At 43.2% G+C, this 22,918-nt stretch overlaps 1 protein-coding gene and 1 long non-coding RNA gene across 6 annotated transcripts in view; one reads left to right on the top strand and one right to left on the bottom strand.

Moving 5' to 3' along the window:
* The window catches only part of LOC107509365, a 951,183-nt gene that overhangs the window by 746,757 nt on the left and 181,508 nt on the right, over nucleotides 1–22,918 (top strand). The window lies entirely within an intron of this gene.
* On the bottom strand, nucleotides 12,494–16,214 carry LOC107509368. Its single transcript, XR_001596527.2, has 4 exons — nucleotides 16,095–16,214; nucleotides 15,391–15,484; nucleotides 14,313–14,419; nucleotides 12,494–12,890 (listed from the first exon to the last, which is right to left on the bottom strand). It is a non-coding gene; the product is annotated as an uncharacterized LOC107509368 (long non-coding RNA).

Below are 22,918 nucleotides of genomic sequence, written 5' to 3' on the forward strand. Positions count from 1 at the left end.
TAAGTTGCTAAATGAATCCTTCAGGTATTTATCTTAACTCTCTGCTTTTCTTTGTTCACCGTAAGTTATCAGCCCTGGGATAATTTACTTGGTTAACTTAGTCAGCACCAAGGCCCAACCAATAATTCAGATCTAAAGTATTTGCATTGTCGTTGAAATGATCTCAGCATTAACAGAATATGCCCACTTCTCTCTGCTTTTTTTGCGCGACGTTTCCTCTGTAGCAGGACAATCTACCTGCCATAAAACCGTGAGCATCCGCCTTGCCCGCCTTGTCCCATCTTGGGGTTGGAAAGAGGTAAAACGGAGTTTCTAATTTTAAAAACTAGATCAGTGGCCTTGTGAGAATAATAGGCAATATCAAATATTTTAGGGCTTTGAGCCAAAGGTCTCTGGGGAGGTTTAAGTACAGGATTATTCCAGGGTCCTAAAAAATTGAAAACTTAAGGATAAAGGAAAACATAAGTGGAATTGTCTGTTTTAGTTGACTATGTGAAGTTGAAATATCTTGCAAAACTAAATATCAAAATACAATTCTAGGATAGAAAAAAAAAGGTAGAATTAAAGTTATAAAAATAGAAAGAATTCCCTATAGACTCATGATCATTATTTTATTCTCCTCCACCAAATCTTGTAATTATCTGTTTAGATACCCATCCTTGCTTGATATATACTGGATTCAATATAAAATAATATGTGCATGAATATTAATGCTTCCTAAAACTCTGAAGACAATTGGCAAAGAATCAAAATACATTGATAAATACAATGGGGACTTCATGTATGTGGTCTCCTTCAAGAATTTTGATTATAGAAGGAAGGGCTATAATCAAAACTGAGAAAACAACAGTAAACATATGTCTTGCGCCAAATAAAAATGGGATCTCATACAATCTTAAAAGCATTAGGAAATTTTAGAATCACAGAAACTTAGGACTTCGAGCAACATTTGCCATTTCAAAATCGTGGTTTTGAGGATTTCTAGTTTTCGCTCTGCTTTCTAGATGAAACTTAAGGTATCTATATAAAAACCAGGCCTGAGCATCTTGTCTTGAGATGGAAGGTGAGCCTTCTTGGAAGCAAACATAGGAGGTTCTCCAAAAACATACCAGGTGCTCGCCACAGAGTGGTAGGAGTTGGACCAGGAATTTCAAAGAGCATTGTACATTTCCTCCTCTTCCCGGGGCTGTTTTTCTCTCATACACAACTGCACCGCAAAGGCCGAGGGCGCAGAGATTCCAGTCCTACTCGATTTAACTTGTTGTAAATTGGATCAGTTCAGCCAAATTTTCTTACATACAAGAACAGATGGTATGATATTTTATCATAAAATGACTTTTCCTTTGCTTTACTGTAAAAAAAAAAAAAATGAACCCCAAACGACAGTATATTTTTCACGGCCCCGTGGCCTGTTATAATCTGTGCACATTTCAGCTCCCTGATCTAATTTGTGGTTGAGTGTGGCTTCCTTTGTGTCTGCGGATGTATCAAATGAAAGCGCCCTTTTCTAAATGGAAATATCTTTTTCTGTTTACACAATATATGTGTGTTTGAAAAGAGGAAAAAAGAGTTTGCTCACATCTGTAAGCGAGGTCCTCATTGTTCCGATAATGGGCTCACTACTTTGCTTGTCAGCATATTCTATTTTTTTTCACTTCAAAATTAATTATGGAACATACTCAAATGTGTACACTCTCCCTGTGTGTACACAAAATGGACATCGGGAGAAATCGCTTGAATATTCCAGGCAAAAAAAAAAAAAAAAAAAACTACTTTATGTAAAACATATAATTGCTTAAGGGGAAGTAGAGCGTTCTGTTTGAGTTATTAAGAGAATCGTGCGTGCTGTTAATTTCATTTTTGTGTGGGTCAAGTCACCTTTTCAATAATTCATGTTTCTTTAAGACCGAATTGCCTTCCTGTGCGCATGTGTACTTTAGAGACGTAGCACGTTCTCATGAAAGTATTGGACCAGTTAGTGAGTTTCATAATGTCCCGACATCTCTGTTCTTCCATCCCTCAGCAAGGTTTGTTCTGCCTCAGCCCGTACCACAGTCAGGGCCCCCAAAGCGACAACATTTAAAGAAATTCAGGTTTCGGGGCGGGTTGCTCTGGGGGTGTGTGTGTGTGTGTGTGTGTGTGTGTGTGTGTGTGTGTGTTTCTTGGTTTCCCTTTGAAAAGCAGAGAACTTAGTTTCCATTTCCATTGTACCTTTCAGTTTCCTTAGGGACCGGAAGCTGTTACCATCGGAAAGTTTGAACTAGGCATGGGAAAGCGAAGTCAAATAGAGATCCTTGTAGCATTTATTAATCCCTCTGTAACTCGTGCTAATCGGCACTCGTAGGTGGTCTTGGTAGAGAGACTAATGATTGAACGGGCAAGAAGTCGCGATGCCCAGGCAGACCTGCCTGGCCCCTGAATACTGTCCCAGACACGGGGATGAGCTGCGTTGTTCGGCCGCCTTCCTCCACCTGCCGCTGGGGTAGAGTGGGATGTGAGCTTGCCTGCTGCGCTGCTACCTGTCACCGGCACCAAACTTAGTCCCCAGAAACCTGAGGAAACTATGTCAGGCCCATCTCGAAGCTCCGCAGCCAACTCACAATGTTCCATGAAGGGTTTGCAATAAAGAGGAAGATGTTGGGGGAAATTCAATCATGAATGGGAGCTGTTAATTACACACACGTTGGTTTCAAGCCGAAGCAACCACTTCTGCCTGCCCTTTGCCGCACATTTGGCATGCCTGCCTGTTTCTCTACTGCTGCTCGGTCTGTTTCTCTCTCGTCTGCCGCCCCGAACGCTTCCCCTACCTGCTTCTGAGCGCGGACGCAAATGTAAAATGTAAATCGTGGCCTAGATTGCTGCTGCTGCTGCCGCTGCTGGGATCGGCGACGGCCCAGGTGTGTCGTGGGGCGCCTTCTGCGTCCCCGCCTGTGGACAGGCTCTGCTCTTATCCGGCATTCCCCTCTGTGGTTTCCTACCCCATCTGGCCCCGTGCTAATTTACGTGCGTTTTTGATGGCATGGAAGAAAATAATACCCCGACACTCGAGACCTCCACGCCCACTGACTTAGCATTGATTTTTTTCCCCCTTCCCCCGCCCCCCCCAATAAAAACCTGAAGGATAATTTAGGCAACACTTCCCTTTAGCAGTAATCATCTGTTCTGACCGTGACATCCCCAAATTCTTAAGGTGCGACCGACCACGGTAACATGCCGAGCTAACTTCCATCCCTGCCCCCTAAGAGCTCGTCATCGAAGAAAAGTGGTTTTGTTATTCTGAGCTCGAAGGCCACTGTCGAGTCAAGAGAGAGAGAGGAGCACGTGCCAGGACACGGGTGTGCCTGGAGGTCCCCGTGGGCCATGACGACGCCGGATAAGGAGGGGCGGGAGGTGGGCTGAAGAGAAAGGTTATGCCCCAATTATGGCGGCTCTTGAGCTCTGAGAATTTGGATTCTTCCCATAAGCAGCAGAAATGGATGGACGTTTATATCCAGTGACAGTGCCCACTTCACTTTTTAAAAGAAAAAAAAAAACGTTCTGGTGATAATAAAACAGAGAATTAACTGGGGTAGCGAGAAAAGCTGTTGCATCCATCAGAACCAAGAGATGCTATGACCTAGATTAAGGCAGTGGGAGGGTGTGATGGAGGGGAGGGGTCTGATTCGGGTAAGGTTTCTGAGGCAAAGCTGTGGATAGTACTTCTAGATGGTACTTGCTGTTCTATTAAGTTGACAGTGGACACGTAATGACTCCGTTCACCGGAAGTAGACAGGAAGAGCAGATGTCGCCAGACAGTATCTACCTTTTATCGTAGTGGCGACAAATCGGAGATACTTAAGGACCCTCCAAGACCAGACGCCTGTGGATAGTGGGGAGCACAGGTTCTGCACCTCGGAGCCCGGGCAGGAGAAAGACAGGAAATGGAGCCCCGGGAGTCAAAGGCTGGTGGAACGGGGAACGGAGCCATTCAAAGTGCCAGCATGTAAGGAACAGGCACCGGGGGAAAGTCAAAGATTGGATCTGAGGAGAAACTAGTTGAAGAGAAAATCAGGGCAAGATTCTTTCTGTAACATCCAAAGAGCGACCTTGGCAGCCGGGGCACCAAACACAAGCGACAAATGGGTATAGATTCCCCCGGGACGTGGCAAACGGGCCCTGTCTCTTCTGACAGTTTTTTTTTTTTTTTTTTTTTCTGTCTGAAAGCTACTACAACCCAGAACATTCTTTGGGAAGCAGTCTCTAAAAGTTCCCATTTCAACTGGAAATCTTGTCGTCTCCTTAATGAGCACAGTAAAATGGGGATTTTCCAGATTATTCGTGTTATTCAGCCCTTGAGAATGCACTCGGCAGTGGATTGAAGCAAATGTATGTGACGTTGCGTTTCCTTTAGCAAACATCGACCCGACCTGACTTTTGTTTTTCTTGCTTATGTGTATTTCTGCTTTTATTTATTTGTTATTAACTGGGGAATTCTGGTGACTCTTTGACTGATGAACATTAACTCAGGAAATTATTCCTGAGGCCTCTACTGAGAAGCACTATGTTATATCTGTAGGGTTACTACTGTTCTCAAACTAATGCTTTATTTATTTAGCTGTTCATTTTAGAAACATGAAAAGCATGTTTTTTTTAAAAAAAAAATTAACCTTGGGAACAGACGAATAAATATGAAAACAATTTATCCCTTTAACAGCCTAATAAAATATGTTTTCATTATGCTAACTGACCCTGATAAATTCAATAGCCATCAGTTAAATAGAGCCATCATCCTTGAAGAGTATATCCAAATGTTCACTCATTTTTTGATCCTCAATGAGCCTGGTCACATGATGCTCATTAACTGTGACATCTATCATATAATACTTCTTGGCTTTCACTTTTTTAAAGAATGGTAAGGAATTTTTTTTTTTTTTCGCTTTAAAAGGGAAAGCTTTGAAATGCTCCTTTAAGCTCTTTTTTTACATTTTCGTTTGAGTTTGTTTGACTTCTCTCGTTCAGATCTGTCAGGTGCGTCCACGGCCACCTTGTTTCCCTTTTCCTGTTGCAGAGATAATGGCGTCCATTCCGTTTTCCCCGGGGGAATCGCCAGGTACTGGCTCAGGTGGCAGGGACCGCACCTGTCACATCCAGCTCTCCCTGCCCGACAGATAGCACAGGGCTCAGGGCGCCGGCTTTCATTCCTCACTCTGCATTTTGGTAGGACTAAGATTTGGGGTAAATGAGGGAAAAGGGGAGCCTAGCCAGCTGCCCGACGTCCCGAGTGCCTCACGTGGCGTCTGAAAGTGAGCGCATCGGTCAGACGTGGACAGCGTGAGGTTGGGGTGAGCCCTCTCGTAGCCGGAGCAGGGCAGCCACCGTCCGCCGGCCAAGCTGACAGGCTCGGGGGGACATCACGGTGACTCTCCGCAGTTAGCAGATGGTTACAGTTAACTGAGCATGACCCAGAGGCCGGCAATCCGACAGAGCCTTTCTAGCCATGTCTTTTTTGTTCTTCGTTCGACAGACCATCACATGGTCTTCTCTTCCTTCCTCCCTTCCCCACGGGCCATGGCCGCTCTGGTCCCTACAACCAGGAGCACGTGCTCTCGCTTGCACATCTGGCCTGGGCGAGCCTGGCTCCAATTTGAAAACCTACATGTTGGTCCAATTCCATTGTGGGACAAGGAAATTCTGTTAACCGGTGGGCTCATTTGCATGTCATTCCCCAGGACGCCTCCGCGGCTCACAGATGTTTCCCAGACTTGGGGTGCGGGGTGCGGGGTGCGGGGGGGGGGGGAGGTGATGCTTTGGAAACAAACAGAGAGATTCGTGTATATGTGACTCGAAGTTCTCTTCCCTCTGTTTTGTATCAAGAAGCAAAATGTAATACAAAGTTATGAATTTTTACCTAGTTTTGAGAGAAAATTATCACCTTATCGTCAGGAAATTTAAACAAATGTATGCAGATAAAACAGAGTAACAGACTCCCATACTCTATTTTCAACATTTGCCATAGAACTTTCTTTTCCTTGGGGATGAAAACACTATTTTTTTTTTTTTTGAAAAGTGATGTTAAGTTGATAAAAATGTGGAGGGTCTCGGTAGGACTAAATTTTGATGAAAGCCAGTCTGTTTGGAAGGTTTCTAATTGGATAAGTGGCAGTCACACCATTGTCGTCTTAAAACCTGAACTCATTTAGTCACAATGTAAACTTCTCTATTGTGTTCTGAAAAATGTCTAAAGGATTCTGGGCAACAGCTGCAAAACTAGGCTCCCTGTACACACACACACACACACACACACACACACACACACACACACAAATGACTATTTAGAAAGCCCACAGTAAAAGATTTCAGGGTTTTATTATTATTATTATTTACTTAGATTTTACAAAAGGAAGGAATGCTTCATTCAGAACAGAGAGACCAAAAAAAAAAAGAAAGAAAGAAAGAAAGAAAGAAAGAAAGAAAGAAAGAGAATAAGAAACGAAATAAAATGAAATAAAATTTAAAAATAAAGTACTATAATTGCTTTGGGGACCGAAGTTAAAATGCAGGTGTTTTGAGGGGAACATAAACATTTTTTCCTAAATGAGGCGTTGAGGGCTGGGAGAAGGGCAGTAAAATTAGTGGAATTACTGCCTGATTTTAACCAGATGATTGTTGCAGTTGGACACCAGCGAGTTTTCATTAGGGACTCTAATTTACAAGCCATTCAACACATTCCAGTGGAACTCAACAACTCCCCCAGGTCCTAAAGAATGCCAGCTCCCCCACTTTATGGCGGAGATGCCGAGCCGCGCCGCTCTTAAGGGCTATCACAATTCAAAGTGGGACGTAAGCCCTGCACACTGGGGACGATCACATCGTCTCTGGGCAGGAGATGCGCCCAGGGAAACCGACTCCGGGCATGCGCGTCCCCCGCGGTCACGACGCATGGTGCCCGGGCGTCGTGCGAGCAGGAACCGGGCGCCCGGAGATGTCTGTGTGACGCTCGGGGAGGGTCATTCGTTTTGCACAGTCCAGCGATGGGTTCTTTTCCAATCCACGCCTATATAAAGGTGTCTAACCTAATTTTCTTCGAGACCGAGGCTTGCAGGTCACTCACGCACGTGCGATCAATGATTTCGTGAAGTTCCACCGCGTCCGTGGTCCGGTTTGGGATTACGACTTCCGTGTTCCACACCTCATGTGTGGCACCTAGACAGTGGACACGTTTTTACTGTGACATGTTGGCACACGCGGTGAGAAAGCAATGTGGCGAGTTCAAGGAGGTCACGTTCTTCTCAGAGTCCCTCAGCGAGGTCAGCAAGGGGAGAAATTAAATGAAATCATCCCCCATCACACTCATCTCCTCCAGATGAGGCAGCCACGTGTCCCAGGGGAGCGGCAGAATTATTATGACGTACCCCGCAAAGCAGACCACACAGGCCCAGAGCGGTTTAGACCGCGTATACTCTGGGATGAAAGCCCGGCGTTTTTAACGCGTTAGAAGCGAGACCTGCACGAAGTCTCTCGAACGCTAAGTGGAAAGAGTTGGCCGAGATCGGACACCTGGATCCTTCTGGAGTCACAGAACGTCTACCCCTGTAGAAAGCGGCTTGACGTTCGCAGGGCTGTCATCTCCCCTGGCTGAGAGCGCTGGTTAGGCTTAGCCGTAGCCTTGGGAAAAGTTGGCAGCGTCCTTTTACCAAGTCGTATAGTCCGTGTCGTATCTGAAAGGCAGCCCTTCGGGGCCCTGCAGACGTCTAAGTGTGCCCTGGCCGTGTGGGCGTTACTCTTCTCTTTGATCTTTCTGCCGTGCCCGGGGGAGGATGCCAAAGACTGTGTCTGGAGACTCTTAGCCCTTGTGTTTGTTCATATTTTAGCTGCCTGGGATTCCATCCCGTGGTTGAAACTTAATTATAGGTTGCTCTTCACACCCATCCAGCACTCATTTACTTGGTACTTGGCCAAAAGCCACCATAAACAACGAATCAAGAGCCTCTACCGGGCGACAAAACCTCAGAACCTCCATTTTTAACCCCCCCGTGTTACCGAGCAAGGGTTTGCCTGCCCGAGGCGTGTAGAAGCCCAAAGTATGGCTCCGGCTTTTGAGGGGGGGAAAAAAAAGAAAAAACAAAAACAAAAACAAAAACAAGAAACGCTTCGGTTGCGACATCAACTGGCAAAGAGACGGGCAGGCAGAGCTCCGGCCTGCGTCCCAGGTCCAGGGGTGGGCGCGTGGCCTCCGCCGTTTCAGCACTGGACCCTCTGGACAGCGGACTCCGCGCCGAAGGGTTTCCACGCCCAGCTCACGCAGGTCACGCCCCGCTCGGTCCTTCGGTTCCATGCGGGGCGCGGGTCCTGGCTCCCGAGCGTCACTTGTAAGTGCTACATCCACAGTTTCGGCTGCGGCTCCAGGTCTTGTTAGAAACCGGATGGGTCCAGTTTGAGTTGTTTCTAAGGTGACACCTGTCTCTAGACAGCCCAGGCTCAATAGTGAGCACATGTCTAGATAGGTCATTGAAGGTGCAGAATAACTTTCTACAGTTCGGCTGTTTTATGTCATATTGGGGTGAGAGAGAAGGTTTTAACTTATTCATTTTTTAGTTTCTCCATTTCTATACTAAAAACAAATAATTTCTGATCACATAAAAGTAAGAAACCTTTCATAAATTCACGAAAATCCGACTTCTACCTCGTGGTGGAAGAATCAGACCATTGTGGTTTTCATATTTGCCTATAAAATTGTTTGTGGTTTTTCCTGAAAAAAAAATTCTAGAAAGTGAATTTTGGGGTTATTGCTTGCCATAAATGACACAAAGAATACCATTAACTTGAGAAAAGAATGAGATGTCCACTTCACTTAATATTAATTGAATGATCAGGCCACCAAAGTTCCTTTTAGACACCAAGAAAAGTCCTAGAACATCCTGCAGAATAGTTTTTTGATTATTCATATTTCTGGAAACATCTTTAAAATACTTCTCAAGACTTTATCCATGTTGAACATGATGCCTCTTTATGATATTTCATTTAGCTTAACTATAAATCAGCTGTTTATTACAAAAAAATCAAAAGCTTTATTGTAATTATTATTATTTTCTTTGTCATTTCAACAGTTGTACTTAGCATTAGGTAAACAGCTGTTAGGAATTCCGTATTTTTACATTTTAACTAGTTGTATCAGAAGCTGTCCAGGCTGTAACTTAAGTTTCTGGGCACAGGAAAGTGTGGGGGAGTAGGAAGAAGGAAAGTTGAAAAATAATAATAATATTTTTTGTTACATTTTAAAGCGCCGCTACATAGAATTTGTTAACTTTTTAAAAAGACAAATTCTAAGAAGAAAATAAAAAATAACTTGCAATCCCACCACCCAGAGGACTGCCGTTTCGATATATATTTTTCTAGATTTTAAAACTATTGCTTTCATGGAGTATAAACGCTGCTACATAAGAATGTTTGCTTCTTTTAACAGTACATTAAAAGTATTTTCCCTTATCACGAAAGACTTTCTGAAGCAAGATTTCTAATAGCTATAAAGCTATTCCAGTATATTTATAAATTCTATCACACTGTGTTGGACTTTGTTATTTTCCCTCCACTATTTTAAATAATACAAAAAAAAATGGGGAAATGCATTGTAATGGATATTTTACATTTAATCTTTATACTTCCGATTATTCATCAGGGAACCAAAATTTAAATTCTTAGGTAAAGCATATGTGTAAGCTTGCTTAAAAGGCTTTTCATTCATTTTGACAAACTGCCCTCCAGAAATATCACACCAATCTTCAGGCTCATCGACAATGTCTAGAAGAGCATTTGGACCCGCAACGGGGCTTTTCTTTTCCTTACTTTGTATATTCGGTAAGAACCCTATAAAAGTTTCAGAACTATCTGCTCAACGAGACAGGCTGTCAGTTTTGTGAGATTCGTATTTATAGTGTGCCCACTCTGCGGCAAACTTACGCGGACCGTTTACTGACATCGTCCAGCGGGATGCTGACCAGAATCCGGTGACACACACGCTTTCCTCATCCCCGCGCCCTCCGATGTGAGAGGGCAAACAACACGTCTATCACGTATCAAAGCCTGGCCTTGAGCCATGATCCGTTTTATTTCAAACTCCGGGCCCTTAACTAGTACTCAACTGCCTGCTTCTGTCTTGGAAGAGCCGCCGATTGACCAAGCACGAAGCATTCTGCTCGGCCGCGCTCTTCGGCTTCTCGACCGACGGGCTCATAACTCGGGATAAAGACGCTTTTTCCTGAAAGGAATGTCGAAAAGCTAATCTTCTCAATCTCTAGGTTCGTGTTTTCACACCTTTTAAATTTTGGCCTCAGCCGAGGCACGGCTACCTCTGGGTTCTGTTCACGCTTACCAGGGCCCACTGAGTACATATGACCGTAGAAGAAACAAACATGCTGAAGAGGGTTCTGCCAACAACACTCTCCGGGCTGCTGAAAGAAAAACACACCCCCGAAGGCAAAGGAATGTTTAGTCTGCACTGAAAAAAATGGAACTCTCCCTTCCTCTCCTGTTTTAAAAGTTATTAGCCCTGTGTGGAGGCTGATAGTTAAAGTTTACCCAAATGGATGGGCAGCCAGACGGATCATGAGATTATTGGGGTTTGATTTTCAGATAGACCACAAACCTGGATGAGCTCATGTTATTCCAGATGTATTATCTCCTAATCTTCAGGAACTGTCTCTTCTGGTGGGAAGGAGCGTGGAAGGATCCTCCCCGCGAGATCAGTAACAGCCGTGTCTAATCCCTGCTCTGCCTGGGAAGGAAAAGGCTCACCTAGCTCCCATGTCAGGGCAGGAATCAGAATTCCTCTCAAATTCTTAAAACCCTGCAAAGGAAAGACTGATAGTAACCCTAAATATGACTCACCCTCGAGTTATTAAAAATGGAATTCATTTTACCAGAAGGAAAACGATCGAGGATTTTGAATCCCAGAGGCAAGGGAATGTTTTTGGTTTAATAACAATGAAGAAGGAACATGGCTTCCGATACGAGCTTGGGGAATGTACTTGTAATAATTAAATCTAATTAGTTTAATCATCTGAGTAATCGGGTATTTAAGAAAATAAACTAAATAATCAATTGCAAAAGCGATTTGCCATTTAGAAGAGGATGTACTACATGTGTGAATAGTTTTCATAAAGCAAAGATTCAATGGTCTCCTAATTCTTACATTTGCTTCGCTTTCGTCTTTTTATCTATAAAGAAAAAAAAAACAATGTCTGTTCATTCAACAGGAATTTATTGAAAACTGGCGTTTCCTAATCATGGTTTCCACACGCAAGGTCCTTATATCCATGTGGGCTGTAACTTTATCGAAGGCGTCGTAGGGAAAATAATGACCTGCCAATAACTGTTCTGGGCTGTGCAGCTCTGTGACGAATGGTCAGCAGGTCCGAGAGAGAGAACATCACTTAGCGGACAGGTCCTTTTACCAGTCTGCCACTGAGCCTCCCAAGCTCATCAGTCAAACTGGGAAGGCCAAAGGTGGGACAAGCTGATCTCCAAGTTCCCTTCCGGGTATCATGAAAACGTGCTTTTAAGTATTTACTGAGCAACTACATTGTGCGAGGTTCTATCCTGGGTCTAGTTCAATTCCCTCCTGATTTTAAGAACAAAGTGGGGAGGACCAGGAAGTTCCAGATGTCCCATAGCAATGTTTAAAGGATTTCCCAAATGGGTGGTCCCCTCGTATTTCTTTAAACAGTTAAGACTCCCAAAACTCAAAGAAGAAGCAAGTTGCATTCCTCCGAACTGTCCCGATTTCGATGATTCGCATAACCTGATAAAACAGATCTTTCTGTCATCATTTATTTTCCACTCGCAGACCGTTTCTCAGTGGGTGCGATCGCTTTCTTTTGCTGATAACCCGCTCTCCAATTCTTTGTTATTCAGGTGTCACGTTAACTACCTTTTCGACGCCCGAGGACGTGCATTCAGCACGTTGCTGAGTTCAGATTGATTGAATTTGATCGTGGTCTCAGTGGCCCGTTCATTTATTCAACGAGGGTTTATTGAACTCTTACCATAATGTCACCACGGCTCACACGTCAGACAGCCAATTAGAGTTATTACACTTCTCGGGGCATAAAATAGATGCATGTTAGTTAAGCTAGTGACTCCCAGTCTAAACTAACCTGATTTGACCCAATTTCAGTCTTTCATCACGTTCTCAGAGTTCTTTCCAACTCCTTGTCCTATTTCTGCTTTTTATTGACTTCCCACCGCTCTCTTACTCTCTGCTTCTTTTTGCATTCATTCTCTCTCTCGTATTTGCTTTTCATTTCTCTTTTTAAATTTGTTCATCGCAAAGTCGTTTTTGTTTTTTTTACCTAGCTACAACGTATGTATAATAATGCAGAGCATTTATCGTATTATTCTGTTACTCAGAATCCTCAAATTGCTTTAACTCAAGACTCAAATATCTGGACCTGGGGTTTGAGACTCTTCTTAATCTAAGACAACTCGAGTCGCCAACCATATTTCAAAATCGTGTTTTCCAGCTGAGCCGTGCAAGGCTCCTTGTCACCTCCTGAATGCGCCGTGCAAGCGCCCCACCTCCGTAACCTCACACACGAGAGCCCCCCGTCCCCGTAGACCACCTTCCTGTTCTGTACCCATCTTTTAAACCTGTCAGACTTCTAAACTAAAACAGTGAGGCCAATGACCTAAGTCTACGAGTGAGCAACTTGTCCTTTGTATCCTCAAGGAATTCTTCGCTTTATTCATGAGACATTGAATCATGCCCTTCCTTGTATCTTTGTCTTTTTATATGTTTTCTTATTCCGAGCAAGAGTGTACCTTCTCCAGGATCATCAATCCAGTAGTTGGCAAAGCCAGTGTTCAGATGCTATGCATCGAGCCGGCTGCAAAGCCCATGCTTTTCCCAGTTATCACTGAGAGGAAGTATGAAAGAAGAATCATCAGAATTGGAAGACTAATTTTAAATGGGTATACAGAGAGAAATGAACACTATTAACAGAGATCGAGAATAAATTGTATTAGTCTTTGGGTCTAGCAGTTCTTAGAACTGATGAGTATAACAAAAGAACCCCAAAGCAGATGTAGCTACTGAGAATTTGGAAGCTTGCAGTCAGAGTTCACTAATGATAACAGGCCCAGATATGTAGATTTGAGTCCTAATAATAATAATTATGGGACTTTAATTTCAAAAGTGGTCCAAGAAAGTACCCACCCAACTCCTTTATTTCCTAAATGATATATCTCTATAGGGACCAAATATAAGGGAAAGATACAGTCGCCAAAAACAAATGAAGAGTAAAGGACTATAGATCTTAAGAAAATTCATAATTCGGGAGCGCAAGGAAGAAAAGGGACCAGTGAGAGAGAAAAAGAAATAGAAACCAGAATGGCCTGTGATCACCGCCACGGTGACATTGGCTGATGGGAATATGGGTTCGATCACCTGACCTTATTTCCAGATCCCAAGGATCTTGTGTCTACAGGTCAAGATAACCACCACTAGATGGGACGACAGTTTTCAGAGGCCTCCTGTATGTAAAAGGTATCTTTTGGCACTCATTTAATGGGGATTCCTGAGGAAATCTTTTAAAAGCCAAGAGTGCTTTCGTAAATAAAATTAATGTAATAAAATATTAGCCTATGTACGGGTGAGCTTTGTCGACTATAAAGATACTAAGGATTTTAGAGAACTAATGTAACGTAGGAATCGATAAAATGGAAACATATTCCAAACTGAACCATTTTGTGCCTCTTCTAGTATTTAATACCTTCTAAGAAACTCTATCATACTTTCAGCCATGGCAGATTATTGTCTTCCTTCCCCTGAATCAAAAGCATCTGGGGATCTACACACTGTTGTCCCGCCCCTAATATAGCTTTCCCAACAATTGAGCCTAAATTTTTTTTTTTGGAAGGGGGGTTACGGGGGAGAACGCAGGGTAGGGGGGATTTGGAATTTGGCAATATGCTTCTGTGATCCTTGACAATCCCTACTAAACCTCGGGGGCCTCAGCCGCTTCTTCCAGACACTAAGTAGTTAATTGGATGCTCATCTAAATACCTTTATGCAAGACAGACTTCTGCAGGCCCTGTGGCAAACTAAAGAACTAAATATAGTGGCAGCCGTAGTTGTCTACCTTATATTCATTCTCCTATTGTTCCTTACTAGCAGAATCCTAAATCTGTGTCTGGTGGGTTCCCAGGTAAAGACACTACATTTCTCAGCCTTCCTTACAAACAGATAGCCAGGGGGCCCGTGTTCTTGCCAATAAAATGTAAACATGAATTGTTCAGTAGGGCTTGGTGATGGGGTCTAACTCAAGGGGCATATGTACCTTTTTCTGTTTCTTCCTTTCCACTCTTTCAGCCCGTAACGCAGATCTGATGGCCGTAGCTGAAGTGAGTCATTCCGCAACCATGAGACAATCCTGTGCTAAAAGATCTGGAATAGAAAGACAGAGTCCAGCCCCTTCTAACTTTACGGAAGCACCATGATGTAAGGGGGGAAAACTCAAACTGTTTAAAAAACTGAGTTTTCGAGGCCTCCGTTACTTGAAGCCAAGTAGAAATCCTCATACGCGTGTATGACATCGCATGTAAATTTATATCTATAGCACATATTTATAAATAGATACATAGTTAGATGACAGGTAGATACATAGATAGAGTCATAGTATTCAAAGTCTATTCTGTCTCTTACTGTCTTTTATATTTATAAAAAAAAAATGTAGACACCATTGGATGGTATAGTATCATTCAATGCTTATCTAGTAATTTAATCACTTAATAGAAACACCGTAACCTAAAAGGGCCTTAGCGGTTTTATTTTATTAATATCTTTAGCCAACATATAACAAAATATGATCCATCAATTACTACTAGTCTTACTGAAAGTTCATCAGAACCTAAACAGGACCCCAGGATCTGAGACTCACAGAATCTGTTAAAATCTCTGAGAAAATCTGCACTAGACAAACTTGTTTAACTTTGCCCTGTTGTGACTTATCTGATAAAACACATTCCCCCTCCCGCCCTGTCCCCCACCCACATGAAATCCCAAACATTCCTTAGGGTAAGTTGGCCACAAACTAGAGGAAGTACTAGGCCTCTTTGAATGTTTCGGGGGGAAAGCACATGAGTGGTCCCCAAACAGTTGTGTTCTGGAAGTTTCCCTACAGAAGCCAAAGGAGGGAGGGAGAGAAGGTCCTCAAGGTGATGATCGTGGTGTCAAAATCCACCTCCAGGACCAGGCTGAGAGCAGGCCTTCTGCGTAATGCCTCTGGGCCTCCGGCCTCAGTATTACCTCTTTCGAGCCCCAGACATATTCCAGCCGATCTCTCCATGAAATAAATTCTAGGCTCGTTTGGGAAAAGATGAACGAATTTTAATAATTCGCATGCCGCGTAGTCTTACTTGCAAGTCTGCTGTGAGGATGCCTGAGTGGAGAGTGGCCGAGCAGTTTCTCTGCCTTTCAGATATCCTACTCTTCCTCGGAGGGCTAGTTAACCTGAACCAAAAAAAAAAAATTATTGTTAGCAATAAATATTTACTTCTCAAAAAATATCCTGAGGAGGCTTGAAACAAAATGGGCAAATCTCCCCGGCACTGTTTTTTCATTTGGAGATGACAAAAAGTCTGGGGGAAAAGCGACAGTTTTAAGGGCTTTAAAAATATCTAATGCTTTAGGTTGGAAATGGGCGGCGAGCCAAGTCCTGTCTTAAAGGGACAGGCACTTTATTATACTTTCTAATTCTTCCAAAGTCTGTCTTTACGATATATGAGCTGTCTCTAATATGACTACTCTATTCCCATCCTCTGGTGGTATACTCTGGTCTTAGCTCATAAATTGAAAATTGAGGATCTGTAAATCAGGGCAGACTATTTCAGAGAGCCATCGTGCATTTCCAGTCAAATCTTCCAGTTTATCTTAAATATTTCATCTTAGTGTCACTTTAAGAAAAGTCTTTCAAGTAACTTACAGCATCAAATTCTAAACTGACTACATGTCTCTACCGACCTTCTGCTGAGATACTGCCTTGTGGCACGGATAACCCTTCCGCTGACCGATTATTGAACTAAAGGCAGACTTTTTCAAAAACTCAAATTATTTTACTTACACAAAAAGTAAGGCTGGAAACCCAAATGTCAACAGTCTACCAGCTGTGCCGTAAGGGAAAGCAAATGAAAGGATCGCTCTCTATTCCTTACTTGCTATTTACATTTTTCTTCCCATTTTGTTTTAAATGTCCAGGCTAATACTCAAACTGTTCTGAGGTCCGAGGTGATTAACTTGGATTACGTACTAAAGCATCTACTCCTAATTAGTTGCCGAACATCTGTTGTAAAAATTAAGTTTATTTTCGCTTTCTCAGTATGTTCACAAGTACGTGAATGTCTGCCAACTCTAATTGCCCTTGGATGACTTAAAAAAAAAAAAAAACTCTTCCCTCATTTTTTTCCTCTTTGGAACCCATGTTCTACAGGTTACACGAAGTTGAGGATATTTCCATGTCTGTTTGTTTATACAGGAATCAACGTATACCACCCTTACTCGACACACTAACAAGTTTGATGTTGAACTTTCTTGTCATTTGATCTAGCATTTAATAAGCTGTCAGTTGAAAGGACTTTAAATAAACGTTTTCGTATAATATTTAATACAATTCCAGGGTACATGCCCTGAGGCCAAAGATGAATAGACAAGAGTAACAAGCCTGCCTCTTTAGTAACATATATATGATATATTTCTACACATCTTAATCCTTTAGTCCTTGAGATTTAGAGGCAACAGCCTTGGATCCACAAGAATCCAAAAATAAATAAGGTAGTAATATACGCTATGATTCAACTTCCTGTACAAGAGCCCCTTAACTGCCTCTCTCCGCTCTCTGTAGTCAGCTCCCACACACAGAATCCACAGAGATGCGAGGAGCAAGGTTATTCGGCCTTTGCCAAAATAACTGGAGATTAACTTGACATTGAAAATGAAAAACCTGTCGGTTATCTGCTTTTCCCCGGAAGCCAGCATCCCACCTGGGTCAAGGTTGGAGGGGTGGATCAACTAATTAGCCCGCACCAGACCTGGGGACGGAAGGCCACCTCGACAGCTTACGTCAAGTCGTCAAATCTCAAATGACTGAGGCTGGCGCGGTCGCAGGCACGTGCGAGCTGGGCCCGGAGCGAGATGGTAGGGAAGGGAAAAAGCTAACGGCAAATCGGACTGCCCGGACTCCCACCCTCTGAATGCGTTCAGCGTCCAATTTGAAAATAACCGTGGTGACCAGTCAGAGAGAAGAGAATGACAGAATCGGGTCTGCCGGGCTGAGGCCCGGGTATTCGCAACGAACAGGAACCAGACCGGTGATTACGAAACGCAGATCCATCGGCCCCACCGAGAAACACGCTCGCTGTTAAAAAATGAGCCGTTCGGAGAACGGGAAGGGCCGTAAGTTCAGACAGTTGACTCATTGTTTTTCTGTGTTCTCAAGGAGACACTCATGCAGAATTCAAAAAATGGAGCAGAGGCCAAATTTAGATATCTGTCCAGTTCAAAAGTTGAGCTACGTAACAGTTGCTTTTGCAATGAAAAAAATATATTTATAAATATATAGAAATACGTTTATGTACACACACACACACACACACACACACGCATATGTCACTGACATCAAAGAGGGACACAACACTTTTAAAAAAATAAAAGGAAAATGGCAACACAATATTGTTTGTTGTTATCCACTCTTCTGAAAATCACTGTAGGTTTTATTCCATACTGTTTTCTTGTTATTGGTATTTCAATGTTATAGTATTACAAAAACAAAAAAACAAAAACAAAAAACAAACAACAACAACAAAACACCCTTTTCTTCTCTCAAAGTTAAAAGAATGACTGTACCCACATCCTCACGACCAAGCTCGCACCACAGAGAAAGGACTCGGTCTGTCCCTCTCCTGAGTTTCCGCAACAATCCTTGCAGTCCTCTGTGCTGCTTGGGGAAAAACACTTTTTTAGAATTGATCTCAAATGTTGGAGATGATTTCATTCTGGTAGCCGTGATGTTAAGTATACGCGTATCCAAAACAGTAAAGAGATTATTATCCAAATGCAACGAACTGTAAGTTAGATAAAATGTACCAAATCTGAGTTGTAAATATATAAATAGAAATAATCGAACTTCGAGAATTTCCGCCACTAACCTAAAAATCCATTTCCTATTCCATAGGTAATTCTCAAAATTCGAAATTAAAAAATTCGATATGATATTGACACGTAAACTGATCCGGTTCTTCCTTCTCTACCACGTGGTCAAACATTTTTTCCCCAGGAGGAAGTCCCGGGTCACTCTATACTTTTCTCTGCCAACAAAGACTAAGTTGGCCTCAGGAGAGAGTCACTGTTATGGGCCACTTCTAGCATGGCAGCCAGAGGACATTTTTATCTTTCAACAAGAATCACAGTCAAAAGGATTGTTTTAGACTAACAGGCTTTGCCATCTCTCCAACCAGGGCCGTGGAGAACACAGAGTCAGTCACACCCTACAACAAAAGGCTCGAAGAAAATTTAAAAGCCTCGAATCCAACTCGTTGAGCTCGACAGGCTGCGTTTGCTTCATTAAATACATTGCAGATTAGATCTGTCGAAACGTGTGTTTCCTAAGCACCGTGGCAGGGTCAATGCTTCATAGCGATCCTGAAAACGCCTACGTTACTTATTAAGCAAAAGCATATGCGCGACAAACAAAATCGTGTGTCTCTCACACCAACGATCGTCGGACCATTGATACTTCCTAGTGGGAATTACGGACAGTATTCAATTCTATTTTCACTGCACCTCTTCTAGATCCCTAACTTCTGAATTCTCTCGATAACCCTCATATTAGAAAATAAATAAGTATGTCCTGTTTTGAAACGCTATATATCTTCCCTTCGCTTGCTTCCTGCTCCGCAGCTGCTAAGCCCCTTCCCTCTGCTGGGTCCAGTCACATGTCACCCCGCTCTCCCATGGCGCCGATTCAGCCGCTGCCCCCAGAGCTTGCTCCTTCCCGGAGATCATCGCGGCCTCCGTCATTTAGAAACGGCTTTAAAAATCCCAAAGCGCCTTATGGTGGTCCCGCGCGAGGACCCTCCGTTCCGTCGTGAAAGCGTGTGCTGCGTTATTAACCCAACGTACCGCACCCACAACCCGTGCGCCATAACGTGGGGTTTCAGCTGGCAGAGATCGCAGCAGAATCATTTTTATTAGGCTTCGCCTCGGCAGGAAGGAACAGGGTGACCCCCAAATGCAAGACTAATGGGCAGCGAACAAAGAGGGTAAGACCAGTTTTCCTTACAAATCAACAGGCTCTTGTTCCCCGGGCTCGGAGTCCGCCTCGCATCCCACTGGCCCAAGTGTTACCTGGCTGGCTTTAATTTGTTATTTATGTCAGCTTTGCATATTTGTCAGGTTCAAGGGTTTATTGCCCTGGCCTGACCTTGTCAAGTCAGAGTTAACATGTGGTTCTGTAGTAGCAGATTCTTTCTAATAAACCTTACTTGAAAGAACATGTGTGATAGATTTTGCTCGTGATTAAAAGGAACAGTTCTATGCTCATTGTTCCCCAATTTGGTTTTGAAGTTCTGTTGAAAGTCGCCTCTGGACTTAAAAAAAAAAAAAAATTTAACTATTGGATATTTAACATATTCTCTTTTAAATGTTATTGTAGACCTTTATTATGCTTTATTTTTGAGACCGATGCCTTATTTCTGATTGTCCTAAAAGATGAATACAATCTTATAAAACCAAGTTAAATGATAGGTTCGCACATAGTTGATGGCATTTGATAGTTTGATTTCGGTCGTGAGGATTGTTAAAATTCGTTTGGCGATCTTCGGTTTATAATGAGACTTGGACAAGAATTCGGTTAGTGTGCAAGTGTAATTTTTGTTTGCCAAACAATAAGCTATAAGACAGCAGAGCGAGTGAACATCGTCCTTAGGGGGCCTCATTCCACATCATCATTAATTTGGGGGAGCTCCTGTGAAGATAGAGTACATCTAGTCATCTCAGGCCTCCCGGGGTGAGAACCCAGATTTCACAGCATTAGAAGCTGGCCGCTAGAGAGTATCTCCCATATCTACAGTGACTTGATTTGATCTGGTTGGCCCAGGATCAGTTTTTTAAATAGAAAACCCCATATCGCGGAAACACCCACTTCAAAATCATGAAATCGATTACCGTGGGTAAAAAAAAAAAAAAAAAAAAATAGGCTCTTAAACAGTTTACGATCGTTCATTTTCTTTCTTTTTTAATTTTTGTCCTGTCTTCCTTTTGAGTTTGGTTTTGAAACCCTGGCTGCTTTGCGGGACCCTCAAAACATGGCAGAAGCGTCACTTTGTTTTATCCGATTAAAATCTAGGCTGCTGGGAGCAGCCTGCGGGGTGGGCAGAAGCCGGGAAGGTCAGGGTGTTGGCCAAATCCTTTACGTCCTCCAGAAAACGTGAAAGAAAGAAGGCCGGTTCCCAGCTCCACGACCGCTCCTTCCATAGAGTCCCGACCTTGGATAACGCTATCTTTTCAGTCACATATGGCTAAATGGTTCCACGTATGTCTTGTTATTTAAAAATTAATATATGACTCATACAATTATCACTTCCACAGTACAATGAAAGTCAAATTAGTTTCAAGGCAGGTGCCCTGTGACTCAGGAAGAAAATCATTTGGCAATTTTAGGACATTCAGGATATATATACACACACACATATATATCTTTTAGGAGATATATATCTATACGTCTGTCTATAAAATTTATATATATAAATTTGGAGATATTTAGAGATATAGATATGTCATAATATATGTGATAAATATTTTCATATCCATTTGCAACGGTGACAATTGGAAAGTGAGACGTCGAGCTGAGAGGAGATAATTATTGAACTAGTTTCAGAACTCCTAAATGAATAACACAAGGTTTACACCCGAGGAATGTTTTTTTTTTTTTTTTTCTGTGATCTCTGTATAATATGGGGCGACCCTGCCTCAGCAGGGGAGCTGGATGAGTGAGGTACATCCCCAGCCCCACAGCTCTGCTCCCGGGCCCCTTCCCATCTGCCGTGGTCCATACCTCTAAGCTGGGATGCTCGTGCACGGGCTTAGTCCCTCGCTACAACCCCACACTCGGAGCGGCGAGCATTTGCATGCGTCAGGATGGCGAGGCAAAGGCGTGCAGAGATGAAGAGCTAGATGTGAATTGGACCATAAGTGCATTATTGGGGGTTTATATCTTCCTTTGAAGCATCCAGCATTAGCCACTGTCAAGGAGAAGATACCAAGCCAGACAGTAATTGCAATAATGGAACAGACAAATGGTCTATGTCCCCATTAAAGTCATCAACACCTCTAATTTTTGAAAGGGGCTTGTTTGAAATACAGTAATTGTGATGATGTCGTCCGTAGAGGCTACGGGTGATGAGCAATTGTAGGCATTTCCAGGGCCTCGCCGATATCCTTCTGCACAGAGCTAACTAAATCTGAACGCTAAAGCGCAATCTATTTCGGAATGACCTTAGAGAAAGAGAGTTTTATAATGTTTAAAAGTTTGATACAGTATCTAAGGAACACCTTCCGCCTGTAACAATTTCTCTTTCTTTTGTTGATTTTGTTTTTCAATCTCTGCTCTCACGGTCTTCAATATGTAGCATTTGCTCCCAAACCAACCGGACTGGTCCTCTTTCTTCATGCCAACGCCATTTCCTTCCCTTTTTGTCATTATCCTTCCCCACGTCTCCTCAGTCGTTTCTCTCTGCTTTTTTTTCCTGCTTTTTTTTTTTTTTTAATGTTCTCCTTTTTCTCCTCGGCCTGCCTTTCTCCCTCTGAGCCCAATAATAAATGAGTTCCAACAAGATCCCAGTTGAAAAACCATTGACGTTGTAACATCTACAGCATTTCGTAGCCAGAAACCCTCAAAGGGTCATGGCCAGAGAGAGGAAAAAGAGAGTCCTCCCTTTTAGAATAAAATCCTTAGCGTCTTTTTCAAAATCCGAGGCACCTAATTCCGGTGATCAACACGCACAGCTTCGGGGAGCCAAATAGGCCACGGAAACTAGACGTTGGCGGTCACAGGCCACTTTGAAATGATCACTTGGACTGGTGCATTCATGAGCCCCAATTCCCAGTTCGCACCAAAGAACGGGGGTCCTTCCGGGTGGGAGGAGCCCCGTCCCGTAACGACATGAACAGATGATGTGAAGTCGTCAGCCTGCCCCCTGCCACCGTTCTTCTAGCGAGCGGTTAATCTGAGGAGAAACCGTCCACACTGCACGCTGTCCCCTAGAAAACCTCCTTTTTAACCAGGCCCCTTCATCCCGACGCTCAAGCCAAAACTCGACACTCCGCCATTTAATCTTTAATAAGGTCCTCGGGCCACGGAAACCAGGTGCGAAGTAAAATTTACAGGCTAACATTTCACTGTGAAACGGTTCCCCACGTCTTCCCAGCTCACGCTCCCCTCCGGTGGACCATCTCCGGCCAGCAAGAGTAAACGCTCCAAAGCCCGGCGTTAAAACACTAAACACATCTCCTCTGAAAAGAGCCCAATGTCCACTCCAGTTGGAAGCCTCTGCTGCTCCTTTTCTACTTTTGTTTAAAATATGCTGACCACACAGTGACCCCTCCTAACCCATCGGTCGAAAATTACAACCAGCCACACAAACAAGCAGCTCGGGGTCAGAAGGAGCAGGGTCTGCTAAGAGTTAGTAATCATACATTAATTCCCTGACACAATTAATCAAAATGAACCACCCTTATCTAGCAAGCAACCTTTAACCTATTACAAAGGGGTCAATTTGCGAACCACTTGAGCCTGGGAGTTTGGTACAAATAGCAAACGCCCTTCATCCGGGATGCCCTAAGTAGGGAAAAATGCCTTTGAAGTCCCAAATCTACTAGATTTAGATATAATTT

This window comes from Rousettus aegyptiacus, unplaced genomic scaffold (assembly GCF_014176215.1).
Source record: "Rousettus aegyptiacus isolate mRouAeg1 unplaced genomic scaffold, mRouAeg1.p scaffold_m13_p_14, whole genome shotgun sequence".
Taxonomy (NCBI): Eukaryota; Metazoa; Chordata; class Mammalia; order Chiroptera; family Pteropodidae; genus Rousettus; species Rousettus aegyptiacus.